We start from the raw sequence: 27,298 nt of genomic DNA, 5'->3' as shown, positions 1-27,298 counted from the left end.
AGATTAAGTTTATTCAAAACCTTTTCATTCCTCTTCAGATCTCTCAGGTAACCCTCAACTCTGGTTCTCTGGAAAAATTCAGGACATTCTAGGAAAGCTCTCTCCTCTCCTCCTATTTTGCATCCTTTTGTAGATATTTTCCCCCTCCCTGCAACTTCCTGGCATTTAGGCATAAGCCTCAGCCTGCTTAGGAGCAGACTTTCAATGAGCACCCCCCCCCCCAATCATGGAAATTCCAATTGTCCATTTAATTGGTGTCCATTTGGACACCCCAAAAGGTGGCCCAGAGGCCACCTTAGGCACTGCCACCCCCATCCCCACTCTCTCCTCCTTGTCTTCCATGATGCCTCTATATCATCTCTTCTGGCTTCCAGCCTCATTCTCCTGAAACTGAGCTCTTCATTGTCTGTGTTCTCTGTCTCTCTGTCTCTCTCTGTCTCTCTCTCTCTCTGTCTCTGTCTCTCTCTCTTCCTCCCCGTCCCCTCCCCCTCTCTCCCTCTCTCCCCCTTTCTCCCTCTCTCTGTCTCTCCTTCTCTCCTCTGTCTCTCTCTCTCTCCCTCTCCCCCCTCCCCCACCCCTTGCCCACTCTTCTGCCTTAGAACTGACATCTCAATTATTCTACACAGAATGTAAAGGTTTTTTTTTTTTAAATAAAGGGAATAAGGACTGTGAAAAAATAAGATGAAATTAGCAAAGAGAAAGGATCTGAGATACTATATAAGTCAAGGTTTGCCTCTGAAGTAGAAAGACTACACCCCACCCCACCCCCAGGCTTTCCTTTTGTCTGGAAAGATCTCACACTTTAAGAAACCTAGGCTGGGCTTCAGCTCTCCAAATGCAGTGTCTTCGGAATGGAACCAAAGAGAGAGAGAGATGCTAAGTTTGCTGCTCTGCAAACTCTTTTAGGGAAAAGGTGATTGATAGAGCAATGGAAAATTTCTTCCAAATTAAAAAAAAAAATAGATCAGACAAATAGGGAAAGTTTATGGGAACAAACTAGCATCAAAGTGTATTATAAGTAAATCTACTTATGAGACCTATGTACTCACTTAAAAAGGAAAAGGATAAAAATCAATACAGAGGAAATAAATGGAGGAAAATGGGCTGGTCTTAACTTTAAATGTAAAATGAATTAAATGGTCCAGTAAATCTAAAGCAAATGATAGACTGCATAAGAAAAGAAACACAACAGCTTCTACATAAAAGAGAACAAATTTAGATTCAACTAAAAGAAGAGATAAACTTTCTGAAGTGCTATTTATTAATCTTAGCATATGATTGCTGGACTTTTTTTCATTTATCTTTCACTTACTTGAAGTTTTACAAGTCAGAAAGCATCTTACAGTCTGTTTGAAACAACTGCACATCAGAGTCCCTCTCACATTACTCTTATTAACTTTCCTCATTCTCCCAATAAGCACATGTGGCACTAATTCTAGAGAATTCGTAACTTCTTGCTTCTTTCTAGAAAGAGAAAAAAGATGACAATTTCTGTAAATTGGGTTATAACTACGTTTATACCAAATGTGTCCTATTACTGTCAGCTGCAGGGCCCTCTGGGGAATAAATACAATCCACTTCAGAGCAAGACCTCATCTAAGACTTTTATTGGGAGAGCTTTGGGTAATTCAATTGTCCTCCTGCAGCTATGGCCAAGCTACATTCTGTGATTTCATTTAGAACTAGAGAGGTCCTTTCAGATTATGTACCCAACCCACTCTTTTTGCAGGCAAAGAAATTAAGACCTAGAAAGAGCAAATCACTTGGTGAAGATGGCAGAAATATTAAGCATTGCAAAGTGATGAACCTTCCAGAGCTCATGTTCAAGGGAAGATCCACTGAATAACCAAGATGAGGGCCCTTTCCCAAGATCTTGGCCTACTAATCTGTGTTCCTTCAAGGCTCTTATCTAAAACCCTTCCCTCCTCCCCTATTTCCAGTCTATTTCATTTGGTTAATTCATCTGCTCCCCTGGATTGAGTTATCATCTCTATTGAAAATGCCCCTCACTTCTCCTTACCCAGCCCTAACTTCTCTGCTGACCTCACTGGTCTATTGGCCTTTTTGAACTACATACCTCCAAGTCTCTTAAATCCAACTTTTCCAAAATGGGCTTCTTTCCCTGCAACTCTTTCCTCTTGTGGATTTTCCTATTACTATTGAGGGCATGTCCCATCTTCCTGAGGTCTCCAGCTTTCAGCCTTGGTGTCATTATTGACTCCTTCCTCTCTCTGCGCCAGTGTCCGCTCTTACCTTGGCTCACAGCTCTGCCAACACCCTTCTACACTACCACACCTCAGCCCAGGCCCTGGGCAGGAATTCTCCAGCAGCCTTCTTGTTGGTCTCCCTGCCAAAAGTTTCTCCATAGCTGTTTGAGTGATCTTCCTCTGCTCAGTAAACTCCAGTGGCTTCTTCCCCACCCCCCAGAATCGAGCACCATTGAAATCCTCTGTTAGCTGGACCCCATCCTGTCTTTCCAGGCTTCTTACCTTTTCTCACTCCCACTTCCTCCTCTGCCCTCCTTGATTTCCTTGAGCAAAACACTATGTCTCTGGGCTCCTATCATGGATTTTTCTCCCTCATCTCTACTTTCTGGACCACTTCAACTTCGACCTCCTCCCAGGAGCTGACCCCAACCCAATCCATTATGGGGACTTTTTTCATATATATAGCTTGTTTGTACCTAATCTTATGTATGTTGACTCCCCCACTAGAGTGGGAACTTCTTGAGAGAAGGGACTGTTTCTTTTGCCTTTGTATCTACTGCACTTAGCACCCAGTAGGCACTTACTAAGTATTTATTTATTGACTGACTGATACCATAATTTTGGACATACATAAAAGGAAGTCAAGTAAGGGTTTTTGTTTTGTTTTTTAATTTTTACTTAAACCCTTACCTTCCGTCTTGGAATCAGTAATGTATATTGGTTCCAAGGCAGAAGAAAGGACTAGTCAATGGGGATTAAGTGACTTACCCAGGGACACACATCTGGGAAGTATCTTAAGGTCCTATTTGAACCCAGGACCTTCCATCTTTAGGCTTGGCTCTCAATCTACTGAGCCACCCAGCTGCCCCCTCAAGTAAGTTTTTGCAACAAATGTATGTTTGCCAGATAAAAATGAACAAAACCAATTTTTAAAAAGATATTTTAAAGTTTTTTTTCCTTTTAAACATTATTTTATTTGGTCATTTTCAAACATTATTCATTGGAAACAAACATTTTCTTTTCCTCCCCCCACCTCCCCTCCCATAGCCAAGGAGAGATTCCACTGGGTATCACATGTGTCCTTGATTCAAACCCATTTCCATGTTGTTGATATTTGCATTAAAGTGTTCATTTAGAGTCTCTCCTCTGTCATGTCCCCTCAACCCCTGTAGTCAAGCAGTTGCTTTTCCTCAGTGTTTTTACTCCCACAGTTTGTCCTTTACTTATGGATAGTGTTTTTCTCCAAGATCCCTGCAGATTGTTCAGGGTCACTGCATTGACACTAATGGAGAAGTCCATTACGTTCGATTGTACCACAGTGTATCAGTCTCTGAGTACAATGTTCTCCTGGCTCTGCTCCTTTCACTTTGCATCACTTCCTGGAGGTTATGCCAGTCTCCATGGAATCCCTCCAGTTTGTTATTCCTTCACCAACATAAACCACAATTTGTTCAGCCATTCTCCAATTGAAAGGCATCCCTTCATTTTCCAATTTTTGGCCACCACAAAGAACACAGATATTAATATTCTTGTACAAGTCTTTTTCCTTATTATCTCTTTGGGGTACTATTTTAAAGTTTAAAAGAGTAAAATCCATGCAATTATTAATAAAAAGTAGAAATAATAATTTAAAATACTTTTAATTTACCTGGGTCTTGAAACCAGTCATGTATAGATACAAAGGAAACATTCCTTTATTTGTGAATCAGGCAGTTTAAGTGCCTCTTCCGTGTGCTAGATGCTGTGCTTCGAATTATTCTCAATGAAGGATTCATGAGTCACCACAGGTTACAAACTACAGAAGCCCCCCCCCCCCCCCCTCTCTCTCTCTCTCTCTCTCTCTCTCTCTCTTTCTGTCTCTCTCCTCTGTCTCTCTCTCTGTCTCTGTCTCTCTCTCCATCTCTCCATTGCCTAGTTCTAGGTAATAAAGTTAAAATGGATAGGGTTGCCTTTTTCTTCCTGATCTCCTTAACCAACAAGAATATTTTTGTTACTGACCAACAATAGCTACAGTAAAGGGTTTCTCCCTTCCCCTTTCCCTTTTTTTTCCTTTCCCTTTCCCTTTCCTTATATAAAAAAGACACTAAGATACAGAGACTAATTGAAGAAGGCTAATGCAATAACTCAAGTAATAGGTAAGAACTCTTGAGTACAGAGAAGGAAATGCATAGGAAAGAAGCCAAGCATATTGGGCATTGCCATTTGGGTTGAAAATAAACATAAATGGATATGTCAAACTTGGCTGGACACCTTGGCTGGATTGGAAGGTTGAGTTGCCCTCAGTAGTTATAAGAGAGGGTTTGTGGGGGAGAAAGGTAATGAGTTCAGTTTGGGTCATGTTTAGAGATATCACTGGTACATCCAGTAAGATGTTGGAAATGTTGGATTGTAGTGTAGAAGAGAGAGTAGAATCTCTTCCTCCCTTTGTTGGTACCATTCATCTTGTGGACTCTCAGATTTGTAGATGATAAAAATCTAAGAATGGAAAACCACTGAATTGGATTCAAGAAGTTCCCAATAAACTAAAACACTAAACTTAAGTCTATTGGATGGAATTTTTAGTGATCAATATAAAGTCCTTTTATTCTGAACCCAAAATGATAAATTTTAAAAGTATAAAGGTGAGCTAGTTCACTGGGTATAGAGTGCTAGGCCTAGAATCAGGAAGACCTCAGTTCAAATCCAGCTTCAGACATTTAACAGCTATATGAATTGGAGCAAGTTATTGGTCTCAGTTTCTTCAGCTGTAAATCGAGACAACAATAGCACTTTCCTCACAGAGTTGTCAGAATCTAATGAAATAAAGCATTATTTAGTACATTACCTGGCACATAATTAACCTTATATACCCGCTAGCTATTATTAAGTGTAAGAGTTTGACTATATATATTTACATTGTAAAATATATGGGCTATTTGGAGGACTAGACATTTTCTGTTGTCTTCACGAACTCTTAAACCTCTCCAAAATAGAAATAATGTGCCAAAATGAAAGCAACTTTAGCTGTCTTTCATGGTCTAGGAGACCCAAGACCCAAAAGAAGCTTTAAAAAATAATACAAAACCATATGCAGATGACTAGCCTAAGCTCACTGAGAACCCCTCACCCTTTGATCTCCACACTGCCCCAAGAACCCAGCACATAGGCTTACAACAACACCTAACTGCATGCCCCAGGTGCTCCTCCCTCTACTCAGGATCATAGAGATCCTGCTTCTACCACAGATAGCCAACATGAGTGCAGCATCTGGGCTTGAAGTGGACACCAACTCTCTGCTCCCTCCTCCCAGCACTTGAGAAGCCTATATTACAAGAATGAATCATATAACACCAAGACAGCCCTTGTACCTGCCAGTACTGGACCTTTTTAAGTACTTCACTAAATTTAAGGGTAAGAGCTCAGCTTCCTAGTGGAGATGGGTCTGTCTTTCCACAAATTATTTGGGGCCCAGACCTAGAGGAGTGAAGTGTGAATTGTAAATCCTTTTGAGATCCAGCCCCCAAGGAAATCAGCATCAGAGAAGAGGAAGTCAGAAAGGGAACATTGGGGGTAAATAAAGATGAAAAGATTGGTCTCAGGAAGAAGAAAACTTGAACATAAGCAGATAAATCAACCAGGAAAGCATTGACAACAGAAGGAAATGCAGCCTCCATCTCTAGGAAACTTTTAGGTCACAATGAAAACTGACCAAAGTATGAGACAGGAACTCCTGGAAGGTCAGACCAAAAAACCACAATATGTTTTTCATGAGTGGTTCAAAAAAGAAAGGAGGATTATGACAGTGGAAATTATGTATGGACTGCATAACAAAAGTAATAGGTAGAATACAAAAGCTTTAATCAGTGATGGCAAATTTCAACAAACAAAAGATAAGAATAGATTGTTCCCACTTCCAGAAGAGAAGCAAAAAAGCAACACTAACAGAAAAAACGGGATACCTTGGGACAACCTGAGCATCTAGATCTCCAATAAAAATGTGACAATTCAACAAAAAAGCCCAACCTAAACTCCATAATGCAAGAAATTAAACAAGAGAAAACTGCACAGAAATTCTGAATATAGGAAATGCAATAGCAATCAAAAGAACTTGCATCCCTTCCAGGAAAAAATAAAACAAGTTTTCAAACTCCAAGATGCACAATAGTTAAACTGAACAGTTCAATTTATAAACAAGTTTTCTAAATGATTGAGGAAAATCTTCAAAGTCAAAGGAAAGGAATTTGAATCATACAGGACTATTCTATACCCACCAGAAAATGCATGCAGGAATGAAATAGTAATGTGTTACAAAAAGCAGTGGAGTTTAGAATGCCAAGGATGACTTAACTGACAAAGCTGTGCTTAACTATAAGTGAAAAAAGATAAATGTTCAACAATCCAGAGACATTTGAAACATTCTTTGAAAGAAAACCAAAGGTGAAGAGACTATCTGTTTCTAAAATATCCCAGACATCAGAAATGCAGGAGGGAGGGATGAATGCAGGGCTCAACCAATAGCAGCAGTAGAAGATGGAGCAGTGGGTATGGTCCAGAGCATTTGGTGCTTGAGAAGATCACTCATTCTGCCTTGGGGGACAAAGTGACAGTTGTAAGAGTGGACAAATTTTTAAGATTTTTCTGAAAGAAAAAAGAAAACATATATCAGTGGTGGACTGACTACTTAATTAGAGATCTAGGGGTGGGGGAGGGCTTACCATGGGGCAGGGTCCTCTTTGTCATCTGCAAGATTTGGTGCTGCTTTGGAAATGATGAGGCACAGTGGAAAAAGAGAATCAACAGGACAGTTCTATGGGAACAGTAGCAAAGACTGTCTAGAAAGGAGAGCCCAAAAGGGGAATACTGCGGTTAGATAATTATAGGAGTCATGAACCAGAGAAAGAGCCTAATAGAGTAGAAAGCAAGGATGGATAATGGACAATAAATGCTCTCTGCAAAAGGATGCTCCAAAAAATGAATAAACAGGAGTAGTTGAAGGGGTATAGAATAGAAGGAATCTACTTGAGTAACTGAGAGGGGATAAAAGGATACAATTTATATAGCCAGCTAAAAACAAGAGAAAAGTGGGCTAATAAATAAAACCTCAAGAGGAAAGGTGTAACCAAAGCGAAGGTGGGGATGTCTGGTATAGCTGTGGGGCAGACAGCCTTGGCAAATAGAGCAACGTTGAAAGGATTAAGCTGAAGTAACTTAAGGATTTTAGTATTGTGTTTTTAATAGAATGGGGGGAGGCTCCTCACTTTAAATAAAACCACTTCATTAGAGACAAAATTGAGGAAAATATAAATCTTAACTTTGATAATGTTAAATATGAATGGATTAAACAATCCCATAAAACAAAAAAGTGACAGTGGATAAGGGGAAAAAAAAACCCTAAAATCTGTTGCTCACAAAAAAATGTATTTTAAAAATAGACATTATAGATGGAAATGGTTGTTTTATTTAGTTTTATAAAAATTGGAATAAAAACACAAAACTAAAGAGATGGAAAAAACTTAGGGTGCATCAAGTGTATCTTAAAAAGCTAGACTTACAGTCATGCTATCTAAGGGTTAAAAAAGGAAACTAGTATTCTGAAAGGAAAATATAACCTACAAAGCAGCATCAGTAATAAACTTAACCACTCCAAATAACTTGACTTCCAAATTTGTAAAAACAAAACAACAAAAACACCTTAACTGGAGCTATCAGCTTTCCAGTTTGGATAGGTTTAACATAAACAAAAGGGAAAATATGGGATTGAAGAAATTTACGGAAAACTAGTTTAAAACTTATGACGCCTTCTAAATGGTACTTTTAAAAGAATATACAAATTTCTAAGTTCCACAAGGAACTCTTACAAAAATTGATCATGTATTAGGGCAAAGTAATAAATAGTATAAAAAGCCAGAAGTGATAAATATATTCTTTATAAAACATGACACAATAGAAAGTCATTGGGTCATTGAACACGTGCATAAGAAAGATTCAAATAGAGATTTTAAACAAGTGAGACATAGAGCAAATCATAGATGCAATAATTTTAAAAAGTGATAATGATCAGTATTGGTGGATGGGGTAGATGTGCTGGAAGACAGTGACACTAATAACTTTGTTGGTAGACCTGTCAAATGGTACAACCATTTCAGAAAATAATTTGGAATTATACAGATAAAGTGACTAATTATTACTTTGAACTCTGCAGAGACTCTTGCCTACAGTGAATATTTGACGGAAGACATTAAAAAAAAATCCCTCTATATACACAAATATTTATAGTAGCACTCTTTGTGATAGTAAAGTATTGGAAACTAGATGCCCATTGATTGGTGAATGGCTAAACAAAGTGTGATCCATGAATATAATGGAATATTATTGAGCTGAAAGAAATATACATGATGAATACAGATGAACTCATAAAGATGGAAATGAATGGATGCAGAGGATAATCTACCCAACATCATTGGATATGCCACATGGTTAAGAAATTAGATGTGTTCCCGTTTTCTTCTAGAATCAGGAGCAATAGGTGAAAGTTTCATCAAGACAAAGATAGGGAAAGCTTCTTAATTAAGTTGTGCAAATATGGAATATAGTGAGTGCCTCTGCAGTTATTAGATTTCCTTGTACTGTAGATTTTCAAACAAAGGGCATATGATTTCTTGAATACATTGCAGAGAAATATTTTTGTACTATAGATTGAATTAGTTGGTTGTTGGAGGTCCTTGCCAGTCCTGAAATTCTTTTTCTACACATTTCCATATGGAGGACCATTCAAAGGAAAGGGTTGCCTTTTCACCCTATGAAAAGTATAAGAATTTTCCTCACAATTGAGGAGTTTCTGTAAGACTGTTGTGCTTTTATGAAGATGGAAGTAGAAGGTTACTGGAATGACTTATTATTGCTAGAATTCATTGTTTTATTAACTTGAATGCTTATGGGGGTATTGATGAACCTTATAGGTAGGATAAAATATACTGATGATTCTAGGATTTACATGTGGTGGGGGCACAAATCAGAGAATTGAGAAACCTCTGAAAATAAGTGCTAGAACTCAGTTATTATCACAGTTATACTAGTCCAACAGGGGGAAAAAATAGCTTTGTTAAATTCTGATTATTTATGAGGTGAAAAAAAGGAGATCAGTGTTCATCAAAGATGTTTTCCATTGACACATGGCAAATTTCTTATACAGGATGGATTCTTCGTAGTTGAGGCCAGGTGGATACTCCTATTTTCAAAATTTCTGATTAAGCTAAATCTTGTAGTTGGATGCCCATCTTAATGGAATTAGCCATCAGGTCTAACCTTTACAAACAATGCAGGATTTTGTAATAAAGAATAGCCCAACATCCCAACCACAGCTTTGACATGCATGAGTATTTAATCCTGAGGAAATGATCACTTTGTTGTTGTGGTCCTGTCCTGTGGTGTCTGACTAGGTGACCTCGAGGACCAGAGTTATTCATGGGCTTTTCTTGGCAAGGATACTGGAACAGTTTGCCATTTCCTTCACACAGCTAGGAGTGGTCTGAACCAGACTTGAATTTGGGTCTCCGACTGGAGGCCCATCACATCATCTGTGGAGCTGCTTCACTGCTCGCTAATGGCTCTGCAGACACTTAATGACTCAATATTTCCTCATTTGCAAAATTGGTAGTTACCAGTCTCACAAGTTTTGTTGTAAGAAAAGAATACTTTGAAGGTCTGTGGAAATAAGTGTTAGGAGATTGGGTTAGCTTAGACAAAACATTTATCAGGTCTTTACTATGTGTTGGGCTCTGTGGCAAGCTCTGGAAACATAAAAACAAGTAAAAAAAGAACAATAGCCCCTGGCTTCAAGGAGCTGGCATTCTAGTGGAGGAAGACACTCCAAAAGAGGGAACTGGAAAAGGTGGATGGAGGGAGAGAGGGAATTTAGGACAGGCCTTCTGGAGGATCAGGAACTGGGTTGAGGCCCATTGTGGGATGAAGCCAGCTAACTGGATACTTCCTCAAATGGAGCTTCTTGAATTAAATCTACAGGCCATCTGGCATGAGAATACTACCAGGAAGAAGGTGGGAACGCCATCAGGGGGTCAGGATTGGAGCAAGGCTTTGGCCTTGTTCATGGATAGTGAGACCTGGCCTCAACTGATGAGGAGAATCCCAGAGTATTTTCAGTGGGCCTGTGCTGTTCTGTGTGTTTACCAGAATTATTCTGAAGCAGCCATCACTGGGCTCTTGAGGATTGACAATTAGGCCATGCGTTTTCTTCCAATGATTTCCCCACATGGATGAAATTCACAGGTCCATTGGCATTTGGCCGCTAAGTATCTCAGTGGACAGAGCCTGTGCCTGTAGTCATGGTTCAAATCTAGCTTCACTCTTCCAGCTGTGAGACCTTGGGCAAGTCACTTCTCCTCTGTCTTAGTTTCTTAATTTGTAAAATGAGGATAATAGCACCTACCACCAAGGGTGGTAAGACAATATTTGTCAAGTGCTATATAAATGCTGTCATTATTGTTGTCATAAAAATTCTTCTGAGGCAACATAATTATAAGTATTAAAATACTGCGATCTTTGTGTATAAAATTTTCTGGTAACTTCAAGGGCAATGGAAAGACCTGTGGATAGCCCAATTAGTCTTCATAATAGTTCCGCTTGCTTCCACAGTATGGCCTAAGCTATACTCTCTAAGGCATTTGCTGCTACAGGTTGTAGGCTTTGAGATTTCTTTAAAATTTGTATAATTTGGTGTTGGAAGATGAGGGTGGTGCTGCTAGGAGGAACCCCGTGGAGCTGAAGAGGCCAGGAAGAATCATTATTCCTGGGGTCCTTTGCTGAACCTTTATTAAGAAACACGGGGGAAGCCATTGGCCCTCCATACCCCAGAGGACTCTCCAAAACTAGATAAATGGGCTGTAAACTTCACTCCAAAGCTGATTGGCTGAAGCTGGTTTGGGGGAGGGGAGCCCAGAGAGGAGCACCCATGGGGGCGTGGGAAGATGACACAGCCCGTCCTGGTGGACCACCAGCATTGTAGGGAGCTGTTCCCCAATCTCCTCCTCCCTAAGGAATCCATGGTGGGGTTGGCATCTGAGCTGCAGGCCCAGCTCTTCCATGTCATAGCTCCAGAAGAGCTAGAAACAGAGGCCTTGATGCTGTCAAATGATCCAGCATTAGAAGTGGGTGTGTGGTTTTGTTTTTTTTTTAATCAGTGAAAACATCATTGTACACTTGACCTTTGCTTCAAAAAAGCTAAAGTGGCTGGCCAGACACTTCCGGGCAGAACAGGCAGGCCGGCGCTCCCTTTGATCACTCGTATAAGTCTTGTTGCCCATCCTCAGGCCTGGCACAGAACCTGCCACAAAGCAGACAGCTCATAAAGGCTCGATTGCTTCACTGATGAGCGAAAAGTAACCGGGACTTCTTGTAGGTTTGCCCCCCTTCAGCCTGGGGGAGGATGCAGCCTCAGTATCCTGTTCTGGGGTGTCCTGAAGGCCGGAAGGGAGAAGCCGGAGGAGTGTGTGGGCTTCGGCACCAGGAAAGGTCTCCCCAGTAAGAAGTGGAGGCCAGCAGCACAGCCAGGGAAAGTGTGAGCACTGAAACCAGCCTAGAGGAAGAGTGGTAAAACTGGCCAGACTACAGACAATGTGCACTTCCCATTTCAGGGTTCTGTTTGAAGTGGGGGAATGCCCTCAGCCCTGGTTGGGGAGAGAAGCGCCCCCTTCAGCACGAGGCCTGCAGTCAGCAGCACTCTGTATTCAGTTGGGAAAGGTTCTCCTGGACCCCATTTGGGGTTTTCCTGGCCAAAGATAGCCGAGGGCTCAGCCATTTCCTTCTCTAGCTCATTGGACAGAGCGGGAAGCCGCCCCATGACCGCATTGGAACCTTAGGAAGAGCCAAGCTGCAAGTGGTTCTCGCTTTGTCACTTGATCTGTGTTTGCCTCAGTCCCCTGAGCTGTACGATGGAGAGAAGAAGGGCGCCCACCACCCCAAGCCGCCAGGAAATCACCCAGCACAGTGCCTGGCCCACAGGTGCCCCTCCAGGTTGCCCTTTGGGGTTTGCCACCCCCCCCTTCAGGGTGGAGGGAACAGTGGGGTCTTTTATAATATCGATTTTGAAGTTGTTTTAGTAATTTTCTGAAAATTAGAACAGTAGAGCACCCTCTGCTGCCAGAAACCCAGGAGCCTCAGGGCAGAGCTTGGATTTCAGGGGGCCTGCTGGTGACTGCCCTGCTTATGCCTAATTATGAATTAATCTTTGGTCGTGCTAGAATAGAGGCAGGCGGACTTGGGGAAGCTTGGGCTTGTTGAGGGATTGGGGGGAGGGGAGGCGAGAGAGGTCCTTCAAGTGTTCCTAGGCTTTGGGTCCCCGTTGTGTAACCATGATGGGATGAGTGTGCTCCTCCTTCCCAAGGGACCATAGCATCAGAAGAGTAAGGGACAGCTATGGGGACCCCCGCCCCAGGGGAACATTCTGGGGTCCCAGACCACACACACACACACACACACACACACACACACACTCACACACTCACACTCTCTCTCTCTCTCTCTCTCTCTCTCTCTCTCTCTCTCTCTCTCTCTCTCTCTCTCTCTCTCTCTCTCACGGGCTTCTCTGCTACCTTGGGGCCCTAGTTGATGGGCCCAGGACAGAGCCAGCCAGCCACTCTGTCGCCTCTGTAGTTAGGCTCAGAAAATTCCTTTTCGTTTCTTGGCCAAGCCTCAGCTTTACAGTGTGATCTAGCAGGTCACTCTCCAGTTCTCCACATTTCTGAGGAGCCAGTGTGGGTGATGGAGGCCCCTCCCCAGTCTCCTCTCCCTGAGGCTGCACTGGAGGGCCTGGGCTGGTTTGAATGAGGGAAATGAAAGTAGGCCTCCTGGTTCTGGCTGGGCCTTCATTGCTTCCAGACTTAGACTGGAACTCCCCCCCCCCCCCGCCCCCCCCCACACTTGTTAGACTAGGACAGGTCAGCTGGAGAGACAGCAGAGAGAGGAGTCCGACAAGGAGCCCTCTGCCAGGAGGCCCCCCTAATGAGGCCTTTGGAGTCCATAGACCTGTGACATAACTGAATGGGGAGGGAGTTGCCGGCTACTGCAGTGGTCTGGGTGCTGCAAGGTCACAGGTTGAGAAGGGGGTGGGGGGGGGGGAGAGAAGTCGTGTCAAACTTAAGGAGCTCCGAAGAGCTAGGCCTGGAGCCCCTGGCTTCAGATTTGACCCACTTACTGTGTGATCCTGGGCAAGTCACCTGATCCCCGCTGCCTAGTGCTTACACTCCCTCTTCTGCCAGTATTGAGTCCAAGACAGAAGGGGCGGAGTGTTAAAAAACCCCAATAAGGGGGAAGTGCTGAGGAGTGGAGAGACATGTGCACAGGCAGCATAAAGGCCTGGATCCTAAGGCAGGAAGCCCCCAGTGGAACCTCTCAGGTCCGTGGGACCTTTGGTCACTGAACCCTGTGTAGAAGGAGGGGACAGAACGTTGCTTCTGGGCCTTCCGGTGCTAGCCAGCTGCCTCGAGGCCGGAATGCTGGCTTTCCAGGGGTCTCCGGGGCAGCCCTCTTGGGTTGTCGGAGACTGAAGAGAGGTGAGGGCTGGCCCCGGGATTTGGGATGCTGCAGGAGAATGTCCCGTGTTGGACGGAGCCGTCCCTCTCCGGGCTTTGGATTTCACTGAGGGAAGAGGAGCTCCCTCTATCTTGGAAGCGTGGCCAGCACTTCCCATCTGCGGCAGAGGACACGAAAGGGTTACCGGTCTGGTTTGGGGCTGCCTCGCTGCCGTCTGGTGGTGGCCGGCACTCACGCCTTGTCTTCCCGGATCTCTCCTGTCCAACTTGCTGCTAAAAAAGCAAAACGTGGGTCTTCTTTTGCTTTGAATGTCTTTGAACGCAGCCTTCCATTTAAGACTCATTTTTTCCGGGGAGCAGCCCTTCCGTACGGGACTGTGGGGAGAGCGGTTTTTGCCTGTTGGAGGGTCGCCCTGGGGCCAGAGGCTGGAAATGGTAGACCGAAATGCCAGGCTGAGTCCGATTCCAGAGCCACGCTGTGGGGGGCTTTAAATGGCGGCTAGAGTGCGCGCCGTCCGGGGAATGCCTGGACCGAAGCCTCGAGACCCGGGAGAGCCGGGGCTCTAGGGCGAAGAGCCTCCCTGGAGGGCTGTAACAGGATTGGCTCAGGCTCCGTCTCCAGGTCTCGGTCTTCTCTTGTGCTTCTGGGGGATGCGTTCACTAGCTGGGGGACCCTCCCAGCGTCAGTTTGCGCCTTTGCCAAATGGGACCGATAAAGCAGTGCCCCCGCCAGGCCTTCTGGGGGATGGCGCCTCGGTATGGAGATGGAGGTCTGGCCCCGCGGACCCGTAGTGTTAGGCGCCTGGGTGGTGGCGGCTGTCTGGGTGTCCGTGTATCCGTGTGTGCCCTCCCCCCCCCCCCCCCCCCCCCGCCCACTTAGCAGCCGGAGCCTAGACCCAGTCGCGGGAGTCACGGCCCCTCCCCGCTCCTGGACCTCGCACTGCCGAGGCCTCCCTCCGCACCTGTGACGCCCCATTAGTTACAGTTTGCCCAGCGCCGCCCCCGCCCCGCCCCTCCGCCGCCCCCGCCTCCTCCCCCCAGCACCTCCTCTCTGCCTTCGCTTCTCTTGCCGTGTTGGAGCCGGAGTCAGGCACGGCGTTCCCTGCTTCTCCCTAGGACACCCCTCCTTTCCTTCCACCCCCCAACCCCCCCGCCGCCGCCGCCGCCGCCGCCTCCGTCCGTCCTTCCCTCCGCGCGTCAGTGCCTTGCTCCTCCGCTGCCCCGGAATGTACTGATGGCTGTGCCCTGGGCCCCGAGGACCTTCCTGCTTATGTAAGCGGCTCGGGCCGAGGCTCCCGCCGGAGGATGCAGCCCCAGCTGCTGCCCGAGGGGCCGCTGCTGCCGCCGCCGCCGCCACTGCCTAGCCGGACAGCCCGAGCCGAGTGAGCCCGCGGCCTTGGCCTTGCCCGGACCTGGTGGCGCGGGGGGGGGCCTAGGGCTGCGGCCCCCCCTTCCCCTCAGTACCAGGTACTGCCCCTGCCCCTCCCCCGTCCCGACTCATCCAGGGCAAAGGGCGGGCGGGCGGCCCGGGCTCCTCTTTTGTTCGGGCTTCCTGGCCTTTGTTCCCCGGACCCCCGATCTCTGACCGGGAGGGTGAGGAGGACCCCACCCCCCAGGCCTGCCCGACCCGGGATACTTCCGGTGACGCTTTAAATGGTTGGGGCTGGGGGACGCCTCGGATGTATTCCGAAAAGGGTTTTCCTGGAGCCCCCGGCGGCTTGGGTGAATGGAATGTGGGTGGCAGGGAGCCCCGCGTGGGGGCCGGGGGGGCGCCCCGACGGGCCCGGGCAGCTTCTCCAGGGTCCCAATTTCTGCCTGGGCTGCCTGCGAAGAGCCCATTGTCTGGGCCGGGCTGGAGCGGGCGGGCGGGCTTCAATAGAACAGTAGTCGCTGGGACCCGGAGTGGTCGGACGAGAAGTGCAAGTCACGGCGCCCGCTTGTGGGGGGAGAGCACGCGGGGTGGCGGCCTCTGCAGGGCACACGTTCCGTTCCTTATCAGCCAGCACACAGCCCGGAGGCCCCCAGGTCACCGGCGCTCTTCTGGGCTGGCCAGTGGCTTGGGGAGCACCGGAGCGCTGTGGCTCTCTGCCGGGGGGGTTGTGAGAGGCCGTGCGGCGTGGGAAGTGTTTTCCGACAGGAGAGGGATCTGGGCTCTTAGCAAAGCCGAGAATCCTTCAATGGCTTCCGCAGCTGCAGACCGAGGGAAGGTAGGCTGCTCCCGCCCTAGTCAGTATGTGGGGCTTGTCGCTGAGCCAGTGTGCTGCCTACGAACAAACAGCGTGGCCGAAAACTCGTCGGGTGGATGTGTCTCTTCCCGGGCCCCAAACCCCAGCGTAATTGATGTCGACTCCCCTGGGCCGCCTCGGGGGTTCCCGGGCGCTTTGAGCTCCCTCGTAGTGAGGAAAGCCGGAACTGTAAGGCGAGATGGGCGGGGAGGTCAGGGCAGGATCCACCTCAGGCAGCCAGCTTGAAGGACATGACACATGAAAGTGACGGGCCTGAAGAGCTCCTCTTTGGACTTAGTTATCCAAGAGCATTGCTTCGTATTGACGTCAGAACTAGCAAGATGGCAAGATGATTTTCTCTGAAATCATGTGTATTTCCTGTAGGAGAAAATTCTGTAGGATGCTGAAATAAATTCATGTAGATTGTGAGGAACTTGGAGGTCGGACGAGAATGTCCCCAAGAGTTCGGTCAGCCTTAAAGCTCAAATAGCTTAAATACCAGCTATCGTTATCCTGAGAGCAGCTGAAGGTTTCAAAAAGGATTTTTAATTGTTGGAAATTAACTCCTTGAGAGCTAGTCAGAACCAAAAGTGTTGCTATCATTTTGAAACCATTTCTCCCCAGTATCACTTTTTGGTTTTACGTTTAGGTTAAAGGTACATTTTTCCTCCCAGATTTTTCTGTCAAAAACCAGGGAACAAACTACCAAAGGAACAAAGAAAGCCAATGGTTTTGTAACCATGAGATCTCTCACTTGTGGCATAGATGACAGAAGTATTTTATTGCATGAATTATGCTCAAAATAAGGGTCTTGTAACCCAAAAGATTTTTCCAGATGACTTAAATTAGTTAGAAATTATGAATGTTGCTCCTTCCCAATTCTGTGCTTTCTCGATTTTGGTTTTACAGTAAAGGTACTAATAAAAGTGGGGGGGGGGTGACATTTCCATTTTATGCCTGGAACATCCTCCATACGATTTTAATGGGGGGAAAAAGAGGGAAGTTTGGGGCTTCATTCTCCTGGTGAACTGGGTGAGTCTGCAGGAAGAAAGCTTCCATCCCTCCTGTTTTTTTTATCTGTTTGTATTCACCCCCAAACAAAAGAATTTAAGTCTGGCCTAAGATTTTACTTTGGGGCTCCTGCTTCCCCCAGGAAATAAATATTCCTGTTTGGAAAAGAAATTACTAGAGTTTCACTTTTAGTGAAGGATAGTGGAGAAAAGGAAATCTAATGAAATGTGGAATGTTCTTTCTTAATCTTCCTTTTCTCTCTATTTCCCTCCCCCCTTTTTTTGGATGCATCTGGATTTCAGTTTGGGGGAGGCACTAGGGGTGAACTTAAGAAAGCCTTCTTTGGCTCATGATTGGTACACATGGGCCAGAAATGTTTGTTAAATACATTAGTTTAAGTTGTATTTTGAAAGATGATTTGCTGATGTTCTGTAGGAAGTTAAGAAATCATATTTATATTAATGCTTGCCATTTTGAATATAAAATTGAGATAATCTATTCATAGGTATTATTTCATTGTTTCTTCAGGCATTCAAACCTCTGGTTGGAAAAGGATCAACTGCTTCAGTAGAATTTGTGGATAAACAAGTAGATTTTGTAACTGAAGATAGTGACTTTAAGCACTATCAGGTAAGGAATCCCGTGAACTTTTTAGACTTTCATATGCCTCACTATTGTGGTATGTGAGAAAGGCAGTGCCTTGTGTTTATGATCTCATAAATCTCATTGGATGCTAGGTAGGTTGTGATTGTCTCTTAGGTTGGCTTTTGAAGAATTTGTTGGGTTCACTAAGTGTCAGGCATTTACTAGTCTCTGATTTTAAATTTGCTTTTAAGAAGCATTTCCCCAATTGTTTATGGCTTTCTAAACTCTAATGCTAAATTGGAAAAGGATTTTGTAAGCTTTTGATTTGTTTTAAGGCCCCTGGAAGTAAAAGTCCATATGCAAAACTGTAAATTATGGATTCTTTTTTGTTTTGTTCTCAATTTAAATATAGAAAACATACCTTTTGTCTTATGGTTTTAAAAGGGGGTTTCAAAATAAACTATTTTAATTAGCTATCTTAATATCACTCCATCTGCAAGTGCATGACATTGATTTCCTTCACTGAAAAAATTTTATGTGATATTTTCATTGTACCTAAATGGAGGAAGACGTTAATTTCCCTGAAATGCCTTTTAAAAAAAAAAAACTGGGGACTCAAAATTCCTACTACCAGATAATTGTTTTTTAAAATGTGGCCATGGGACTGTTTAGGATTACATGTATGATACCTGGACTTTAATTAGTAGAACAGTACTTTTGTTGTTTATAAAGCCATAATACCTTGGGAATTAGATTAGTGTAATGCTTCTGTTGTTTGTTGTTACTTCATTCTCTCCAAATAAATGAATAATTCCCTCAGTACACATTATTTCCTATTTTGAAGTCTCACTAAAGTGTATTGTTTTCCCTACTGCATCATCTTGGTGATTTCAGTAAAAGGCAAGCTACTTGGATGCTATTGAAATGACCATAATAAATCCATCCAGAAACCTAGAATTGATTCCTGGGACATTGTTGATTGAATGTGTGAGGGAGAGACCTTTCAATTGTCACTGTATTTTAACTTATCACCATTCTTGGTAAATGTTTCTTTTCCAACAACAAAATAGTTACTTTACGTTGGCTTTGAAAAGTTCTCATCCTGAGGTCATTTTGGGGAAGTGAAATTAGTAAAGAAAATGATCTGAAAAGCTCTTGCCAGGTGGCTTGGTAGCTCTGCCTTGTATTTATTATTGAGTACTGATTAAAAGCAAGAACTAACTCTCTTCTTTTTGCATTTTAAAAAGTTATGTTTGCTTTCTGCTCTTGATGGGTTATTTTTATTTTTCAGTATCTTTATTTTTCAAAAGCAATAAGAGCATACTGGCAGACTCAATATTTGTCTGTTTTATAAATCATTTCAACCACTGCCAATATACATACCTCAGTGTCAGCCCCTGAACTTCCATGAGGAGGACTGACTCACTTAATCTTTTAACCATTATTTCTCTTGTGATAGGAATTGACATTCCCTGAATGATCTAGGCAACCAGTACTTTGCCTAGGGTCCTCTATTACTGTATTACAGTTTTAGGATTTTTGAAGTTTTTAGAGATAATATAAATCCTTTGTATGTACTTTTGTCTTTAGCTGCATTTCTGTTTTTCTATTTATATTTTGTTTTTTTCTTTTTTTCTATAAAATCAGATTAAAACATAGGAATCTCTTCTGTTAATTATTACAAACATTTATAGAACACTTAACTGATTTACAGAGTGTTTTAAACACTGTATCATTTGATCCATTATTAAACAATAATCATATAAGTTGGTAACTATATGTTGAAGGTGAGACCCAAGGAAGTGGCCCTGGTCAAAGGGGCAGAACCACATTCCAACCCAACAAAGGCTGAATCCAGTGTTCTTGCCACTAGGATCACAAGTCTATCTCCTGTTCTCTTTCTATTCGAAGAAACTTAGAATACCTTTGATAATAACTCATTTTAAATGGGAGAAGGAACCCCACCCCATACTCCAAAAGAGTATCAATAAATAGCCAAAAGTAGTCTCTTAAAATGCCTTCTTAAGGTTGTTAATCATAGCCATATTTACTCAAACATTTTGTACTAAGCTTTTATATTTAAAGTACATGGGGAAACCCATATCCTAAACTAAGGGCTTGCATTTTTACTTTTAAACATTAACTACTAGTAAAGAGGGTGAACAGTTCTATTCAAGCAACAAATGTTTACGATTCAGATAATATTTCTTTACTTAGATCCATCCAAATAAGAGTGCTATATAAAGGAACAATTTATAGGATGCAAGTGGTATGTATCTTTATCCCAGAATATTGTTCTCTAACCACTTGTCCAAACCATACATTAATTAAATTCTTTGGCATCTTAAAAATGCAGCTGTTAACTGACTTGGATTTTGGTAAATAACTTTTAAGTCAGCTTCAAGAAAGTGATGATTAAATTAAAAGTCACCATTATTTCTCTAATTTTTTTAATTTGGATGTTAAAGTACTCTGGTAACTCAGCGGATTTGGTAATCTGATAGATTTGAGAGTTTCCTCTAAAAGATACAGGTGATACCCAATCCACACCTTCCTATATAATTTTTGTCCATGCTTTCCCAAAAGCTTGCTCCAAGGGAGGCCTGTAGCTCTTTCCTTGTCACCACTCATTCTTTGCCATAGGCCAGCCCCTCTTATCTTCCTATCTCATAGCTCCTTTCTGACTGATGTCTTTTACTGCCATTTGGTTCTGGATTATAGCCAGGTTACACCCAAACATGGATCGTACCATTGCTCTATGCCTGAAACTCATTTTTAGCGTCTCATAAAGCTGCCATATTCACATTGGAACAGTGGTTGAATGTTATTTTTGAGTTTGAGTGCCAGTTTCCCTACTTATAGGTTAGTTTGCATGACACTTAGGTAGTATAGTGGATAGAGTGCTGGATTTGGGGTCAGATGGTCCTGAGTTCACATCTTGCCTCACACATTTATTAGCTGTATGCCCCCAGGCAGATGATTTAAATTTCTTAGCCTCAGTTTCCTCATCTATAAAATGAGGGTGGGGATGATGGTGATGGTGATGGTGATGATCGTTCCTACCTTTAAAATGTGTTATGAGCTTCAAATGAGATGAGGGGTGTAAAAGCATTTTGCAGACCTTCAAATAATGTATATATGCTAGCTTTACTAGTGTTAGGGGAAGGTCCAAAAACTCTTATTAGTTTGAAATGACCTTTTCTTATTCCAGTTCTTAAATGAGTGCCATCTGGTGATCATATACTAAATATTAGTAATAATCATTTTTGAACCTGTTTAAAATTCTTTCCCATCAGATCTCATTTTATAGTCAGATAATAAAGGATGACTCCTGGTACAGATAGATCACTGTAAGGTCATTGATCTGAATACTGCCCAGATTAGTTCTATCTTAGAAACTTTTCCATGAGATAAATGTATCCATTTGAGTTAAAATAGTTGATTCATTCAGTTTTTAGGTAAAGAGTTGGAGCCATCATAGTGAGTAGAATTTCCAGTGTTTTGCGGAGAAGGAAAAGAACTGAATTAAAATAAAATTAAACCACTCTTCTTGAGACCCTGTGTTACTGAAGCATATTAATTAGGTCACTTTGAAATGGCCTGCCATGCTCTTGTTTTCTGTGTGCATATAAATTCCTACTTCCTCCTTTTAGTTTTTCTGATTCTAGCTGGCAGCAATGACTGCTTCTTTGATGTAGAGGGGGGAAGGGAAAAGTACAGAATTGGAGAGGCTGCCTATGTTTTTCAACTGGCAGGAAAGGAAATGGGGTAGGGGGAGAAAGTACCGTGGCTGCTTTTCAAAAGATAAGAGTACTTTGGGAAAATAATAATATAATAGACTGTTGCTTTATGGTTCTGCTTTACTAAATGCAGTTGTGAAATGTTTTGTATCTAAATTAGGAAAAGACTTAAGCTTTGCTCTTTGGGAACACAAAAGTTGTTATTCTTGTCAACCATTTAGACCAAAGTTTTCTAGCTTGTTTTATGAAAAGCAATAGCAAAACAATATCAGTGTGTTTAGAGAATATTCTTCAAAATGAGGAGTAGCCCTTTTGACCTGGTTTTCTAATTGGTTGCCAAAGGTTTACCATAATCTTTTAGGTTTGTTACTAAGTAGAGAAAATGAAAGCTTACTTCACTTGAAAGTTATTAAAGTAGGTTGGTCTGACTTTTTTCATTTTCTGGTGGTGAGAATTTAGAAGTTGTAAGACAAAGATCGTTCACAAAGTTCATGTTTCAGAGTTTACATATTATATATTTTACAAGGTTTTTTCAGACATTCACTGTGATAATTTCTGCTATTTCATTTTTATGTTCAGTTGTTTGGTGGGTTGCATTTTCTAGAATGAGAATCACAGATCTAGGAACCTTATGAATACTCCTACTTTAGGAGAATGAATCCCAACTAGTAGATGCAAATTTACAACCAGGTATATGTGCATTTATTTGTTTCCTGCCATTCAAGGAAATTGACCCAGTTCTCTTTATGGTAATGTTTATCCAGTAGAACTGGTCCTAGTAGTACTGTTTTCTGAGCAGCTGGAGTAAGATTATTAGAAAGTTTCTGCAAAAAAGGAAGAGTCTTCTGGCCCAGATGATTACACTTAGAATGAGTCCAATCTTTATTCACATCCAACTTCTAAAGTCAAGATCTAAAACTGATACAGCTATTTTCCAAGTTTGCAGCCTTGAAACACTTCAGTGTTGATTATATAAATTTCCAACTTTTGTTTCAGAATTTAATTTAAATAATAGTGATAAATAATGTTTAATGCATACTAAGTGCTAGGCATTTGCTAAAGTGCTTTACAATTATCTGATTTGACCCATATAAATCTGCAAGGTAGGATATCTTATTGTCCCCCTTTTACAGATGAGAAAACTGAGGCAAACCAAAGCAGTTAAGTGACTTGCCTAGGGCCACACAGCTATTAAGTATCTGAGATCAAATGTGAACTCCAGTCTTTCTGACTCCAGGCCTCATAATCTTTTTCTATTGCTCCACTTAGCTGCCTCCAAGTAGTTTGATTAGTATTCTGCATGGACCAGCTTATACACCTAACTAGGGAGACAGGTCAAAAGAAATGAGTAAGCAGTCCTTTTCTTGGAGGAATCAGAGATAAATTGAGGAGGAATTTAGGGTTGAGGTCAGTAGAGACTTCCCATAGGAGGGAGTGCCTGAGCTTTTGAAGGAAGCCAAGACTTTAAAATCAGGTAGAGAACAGCAGGGCCTTCTATGGCATGGCATGGAGGACAGGGATGTTTGAGGCCCTTGTCACCATTGAGTGAGCCAGTGTCCTCTGTACAGTAGACTGAGGAGAGTGCTGTGAGATTCGTCTTGAAAGGAAAGTCCTAGCTAAGACAGTCCATGGGGTCAACTCTACAGCTTTTCCTTTTTGTCCTAGAAGCAATGGGGAGCCATCAAACAGCCAGAGATTATTGGGGCAGAAGTGAAGAACCCTTGGAGGTTTTGTGGTGAACATTTTCACCTTTTAAGATTATTATAATATTGAACAATGGCCGCCAAGGAATTTACTTATGAAATTCCTAAAATGAAACACTGAAGTCAGAATGGAGTTTATGGAAGTTTAATCACAATGGGAGTAGGGAAAAGGAGAAGGGAGAGAAGGAGAGAGGAGAAAAGGGAAAGGGTTACTCAACCTCCGACCAAGGCAGAGGGAGTTTGCCAAGGTGGAAGGAATCAGTCCTTGACTCACGTGACTGATCTGAAGGGAAGCTGTCTGTGGGCCTCCTCTCTGTTCAAGCTTCTAACACGAACTGGCGTCTAGCCCTGTATACAGGAAGTGAGCGAATTCTGGAGGCTGCTCTCTCCGTCACTTCCTGTGCCTCACACGTGCCAATGGTGGTTCAAGCTTGGCTTAGGACAGCCCAGGTGGGCAGTTAGTTATTTCTGATTTGTCATTGACTAGCACATGCCCGTGTAGTGTGGGTGGGCACAATTTTTTGGTGCTAGACCAAGATGGAGATTTTAAAATTCACAGAGGCAGGGAGAGCTCTTGGGCTCTTAGAGTAGTTGTGAAGAGAGAGGTAGTGAGAACCTAAAAAGGGGAGAAGTGTCATGGGAGTGCATGTGGGAAGTAGCTTTGATAAGATTTTAGGACCAGTGGGTATTATGCTAGGCATTTAGAGACTGGGATCAGCCATGATTGCATGAAATTTATATACACACACATGTGGCTATGATTACAAAGGAATTCGGCAAAGTAGTAGAGGGTGAAGATTTTTTCAGGAACCCAGGGTTCCCAACTCCAAATCTTGGAACATTTCCATTAAACCAAACTAGTTGACCTGCCTGAGATCATGCATAGAGTCAGAGTGGGATTTGAATTCATGCTCTGGCTGCCGAATTAGCACCATTTCCACCGCTCTGACATGGTAACTGTTTTGGTGGAGGGGAGGGCATGAGGACATCATTGAAGAAAGAAATAGGTTAACGTAGACTATATGAATGTATAGTGTTCAGGTTTTGTTGGCAAAGATACTGGCATGGTTTGCTATTTCCTTCTCCAGCTCATTTTATGGATGGGGAAAAGGAAGAAGACAGGGTTGACTTGTTCAGTCACAGTTTAGTGAATGTCTCTGAGATCAGATTTGAACTCAGGAAGATGAGTCTTTCTGATTCCCTGTCCAATATTGCCACATCAGCTAAGAAAATAAAAGTGCTTGTGTCTCCTCTGAGCCTATTATATGAATTTAAGAGAGAATTCCAGATATCAGCATTAGGTAGAGTATTGAACACTTGGTGACTCATCAGCTTGCATTCCAACTCCAGCTCTGCCATTAATACCTCTACAACCCTGGACAAGCCAGGGCTGTTTTTTATTGAGAAGATTGGACAGGTTGCCACCTACTATTTTAGGTGATCTTAGACAAGTCATTGAGCCTCTGGGCCTCAACGGCCGTGGTCCTTCAGGTTCCTTATAAATCTAGTTCCATAATCTTTTGATGACACGTTTGAATTTTCAGAATTTGAGAAGGTCAACAGAGATCAAAAGAAATTAGGCCAAAATATACTGAAATTATACATAAGAGTACTTCAGTCTTGTATTTCACTAAATGTTCCCTTCCACTATGCTTCTTCACCCTGATTAAGGATCATATTGTCAGAAATTGATAGGAATAACTTTTTTCAAGAAGAAAATAAATTTCAGTAGGTAAATTACCCCTTCACCTAATTTTTAAAGGTTTTTGCAACATCTCCCAGAATGTGTGCTTTTGAATCAGTAGATTATCATAAATGGTACTTTAAAAAAAAACTTTTTGGGGGGCAGCTGGGTAGCTCAGTGGATTGAGAGCCAGACCTAGAGATGGGAGGTCCTAGGTTCAAATCTGGCTTCAGACACTTCCCAGCTGTGTGACCCTGGGCAAGTCACTTGACCCCCATTGCCTAGCCCTTACCACTCTTCTGCCTGGTTGACAAAGTAGGGATTTGACCTGGCACAATAGTTATAAACTTCACTTCCACAGAATTCTTTTCAACCTTTGATGGTTTCCTGATATCAAATTATTACTTCTTAATTTTACTATTAAAGAAAGTACATCTTCCTTGACTTTCAAAAACTACCACACTTCTCCTTATACTGTCCCTTTTAGTTGGTAGGAATTTCTTTTTTTTTAATGGTTTAGGTATGTGTGTGTGTATATATATATATATATATATATATATAAATAAAACTGATTACTCCTAAAATTTATACAATTTTTAGCAATAAAAAATCCTATTAAACCTAAAGACAATACTGATGATTAGGCCTTATCATCTTGTATGTCCAGTTCTGGAGGCCAGTGACACTTATATTCAGACTAATACCTGAGAGAGACATATTCCAAAGAGCAAAAACAAAAAATAGAACTTGAAGCATATGACAGATTTTGACACATAAATTAAAATCTCTTGACATGGCTGTGTGAAAGTGAGTATAATTAAAGTTAAAAAGAGCAGGGCACATACCCCAGAAACAGTCAAAATAGGCTACACAACTCCTGGTTATCTCACTGTTGATAAGTTGACGTATTTCCATATAAAGTGTTGTAACACATTAAACACACTAGGTCTTCGACTTTGATGTTGTAGGTACTTTCCAACTGGCGGGGGGGGGGGGGGGGGGGGGGGGGGACGACTAATCCCAAGACTGATTTTGTTTAACAGATTCATTAGTGCCTCTGTATCTCCTTGACATGGTTCTGTCCCTTAGTGTACATTCTGTGTGGAATACGAGGCATTGTTTTCTGCTTGCAGTCAGGACCTGAATTCTGTTCCCATTCCTGACACTTCCTACCCTGTGTGTCCTTGGGCAAATCCTCTGGACCTGAGTTTCCTCAATTGTACTAGTTATCTTAAAAAATTCCATCAATCTCTCTACAAGTTATTGTGTAATTGGCATTAAGTGCTACTATTAGCAATTGATTTGCTAGTTGACATTTCTATAAAGCCTGAAACTTTATAAAGAACTTGAAATACATCATTTCACTTAATGTTCCATATGTTTTTTATCTTTATTTTACTGAGGGGCAAATCGAGGCTCAGGGAAGCTACCATCTCTCCCATACTCTTAGAGCTCCCAAGTGATTGAGATAGCACTTCAGCCATCTTTCTCCTGATGCAAAGCCTGGTTTTCTTTCCACAATTCCATGCTATCCCTTGGGATGAAATGCCAAAGTGAGGTCAAAGAGAATGCAGAATATAGGGAGGGGAGCTGAAATGGAAGGTTTTCAGGAATGGCACCTGTGTCTAGGTCAAAGCAGAAGGCTTTGGCGAAGTAGCTAGGAACAGAAAGGGGAAGGAGATGGCAGTGGGACACTTAGATTTGAATTCTTCCTAAAACTAGAAACTAAAATCTGGCCTATTTAGGCTTTAACAAATGTCTCTTGCTATTCTTATGGAAAAGATGGCAATTAGGGCTAGAGAGCAACATAGTTAGAAGTACTTAGAACTAATTTAATGAGTAGTAATTGATCATAAAGAGTCCGTAAAGGCTTCATCTCACAATTGGAAGTTTAACTGATGGGGGGGGGGAGGGGGGGTTTGGTCTTGCAAACAATAAGAATAACTGACATGTTGCCTCTTAGTAAAGATTACCAGGTTCTTTACATACACTGTCTCAAATAGAGAAGAAGGGCTGTGCAGCTAGGTAGCAGTTAATCTGAAAAAAATCTGGGTCTAGAGCATACCCCAAACTGGGGGAGAAGCAGTTTGGGCTAGGAGTAAAGGGCTGGCTGCCTGTCCTACCTCTGGGTGATTTTCTAGGCTACAGGATAAAAGACTCTTGACTTGCATTAGTTGAGGGAGTTTCCTCACCTTTGAAGTTTATCAATGAAATCACAGATCCAGTACCTAAACAATTCCTGCTTTATAAACCCAGCCATGTAATAGGACAGCCAAAAAAATCTCCAGTGGCTATTAAGCTGCTCTGAGAGAACCATGTTGCCAATGCAGGAATTCATTTTACTTTTGACTAATCATAGTTGTGACGGATTTTGTTCCCTCCCTATTGCCTTTGCTTCTTCCAAACTATTTTCTTTCCTCTCCTTCCCTGATCTTCCAGAAGAAGGGGAGATGTGGAAGGAGAATTAGAATTTTTTGTTATTGAGTCATTTCAATCATATCTGACTCTTTGTGCCCCCATTTGGGGTTTTCTTGGCCAAGATACTGGAGTGGTTGGCCATTTCCTTCTCCAGCTCATTTTACAGATGAGTAGATGAGGCAAAATTCCAAAGCTTAAAT

At 42.7% G+C, this 27,298-nt stretch overlaps 1 protein-coding gene across 4 annotated transcripts in view; it reads left to right on the top strand.

Moving 5' to 3' along the window:
• The window catches only part of JMJD1C (jumonji domain containing 1C), a 226,752-nt gene that overhangs the window by 111,253 nt on the left and 88,201 nt on the right, over window positions 1-27,298 (top strand). For 2 of the 4 annotated variants that reach the window (XM_056796005.1, XM_056796014.1), the window contains exon 3: window positions 17,497-17,598. The exons of 1 other annotated variant lie outside the window; for it this stretch is intronic. The gene's annotated coding sequence lies outside the window, so the exon portion shown is untranslated. Of the gene's footprint in view, window positions 1-14,779; window positions 15,200-17,496; window positions 17,599-27,298 lie in introns of those variants that run through there. One more of the 4 variants, XM_056796021.1, reaches the window with a different exon arrangement.

The sequence above is a fragment of the Monodelphis domestica genome, chromosome 1 (genome assembly GCF_027887165.1).
Source record: "Monodelphis domestica isolate mMonDom1 chromosome 1, mMonDom1.pri, whole genome shotgun sequence".
Classification (NCBI taxonomy): Eukaryota; Metazoa; Chordata; class Mammalia; order Didelphimorphia; family Didelphidae; genus Monodelphis; species Monodelphis domestica.
Note: the sequence above shows the minus strand (reverse complement) of the source record. Positions and strands in the feature narration are given on the sequence as shown.